Here is a 1,498-nt window from a genome sequence, read left to right as displayed (position 1 = left end):
GGAGCGTGGTCCCCTCTGCTCAGCTCACAGCTTGGCTCACCCAGCGCTGCAGCAGCACATATGGCTGGGGTATTTACATAATGCCAAGTTATCCTGTGAAATATGAAGCAATTAATTTTGATTAGTGAAGTGGGTCAGTAAAATACAAAGGCGTTCAGTCCATGGATCTGCAAAAGATAAAACACAACCACTCCATGACCCTTTACCCTTTGATCTCCTCTCTGGAGAGGGCCTGAGGAGCCCTCGCCAGGGCTGGAGCTCCCCAAGTGGCTCCTGGTGATACCTGTGACTGGGTTTGGTGCCTTTTCTTTAGCAGGTCTTTATCCAGCCCCTAGAGGTTTGTGACACGCTGCCTTAGCATGGAGTGTTTCCTCCTCAAAGGCACCTCAGCTGCCCTCGGGAGGCTCTTTCCCCATCCAGCCATGCCCTGTGGGTTATGGTTAAAGCAGCATTTTATGGCTCAGCACCTCTGGGCACCTTCATGGGCATCCTGCAGTGCTTTTGTCACCGTCCAACCCGCCCCAGCACTCCTGGGGACTGCAGAGAGTTATTTCCTGAGGCTCCTGGGTCTCACTGCTGCTCCTGCCCCATGCAGTTCAGAGCCTCTGAAAGCCATGAGCTCACCCGTGATGCTGCTTACCTGAGGTGCTGCTTACCTGAGGGGCTGCTCACCTGCTTTGCTGCATGAAATTCTGGTGGAAAATCTCCATTTCCACTTGGTTGTTCCCTTCTGGCTTTATTGCCCTGGTTACTGTCCCTGCTGTTGGCTCTCTGTGCTGTGCAGCATTTTGGTGCAACAGGAATGGGGCAGAGGGGAGATAAGGAGGGGACAGGCAGGATGGGGTTTACTGGGCAGACCAGTCTCCCTTCTGTGCTGGTTTGGTTTGGGGTTGGTTTTGGTTTGTTTTTTTCAGCAAAGGGATGCTATGGAAGAGGCTGAAAAGACTGCAGGTCTAATCCTTCTGCCACAGGCAGGAACACAACCCAAAAATGATGTTACTGCAGGCAATAGAATTACACCAGTGTAAACTGGTCTGAGAGGCAGCAGAGTCGGGTCCCACTTCTGTTAACATCTGCACGGTATTGACAGAGCTGTGCGTGTCACTGAACCAATTTACCTCGGAATCTTTTGTCATCCACTGCACATTATGCGGAGATGAGACCAAGGTGACAAATGCAATAAGATAAACACTTGGATACTATGGTGATGGAGACCACGGAAATGCCTGGATAGGAAAAAACAACAAAGCTGCGCTACAAGAGATAAGCAAAATAACCCCCGTGGCTCTTAATGCAAAGAAAGAACTAGAAAATATGATCAAGATTTCAGCTTTCCCAGAATCACTGAATCATGCAGTAGGATCCGTTATTGCTCCTGTAGATTTAGGAGCTGTGTGGCTGTAATGGAATAATGGAGCCCCTATTATTTTTAACTCTTCTCTTGCCTCTTCCCAAGCGCTCGGGAGCAGCTGATTGATGGCTCTGTAGATGAAAAGAG

Source organism: Empidonax traillii, unplaced genomic scaffold (assembly GCF_003031625.1).
Source record: "Empidonax traillii isolate 1590-97213 ecotype Southwest subspecies unplaced genomic scaffold, ASM303162v1 scaffold1015:size517714, whole genome shotgun sequence".
NCBI lineage: Eukaryota > Metazoa > Chordata > Aves > Passeriformes > Tyrannidae > Empidonax > Empidonax traillii.
Note: the sequence above shows the minus strand (reverse complement) of the source record.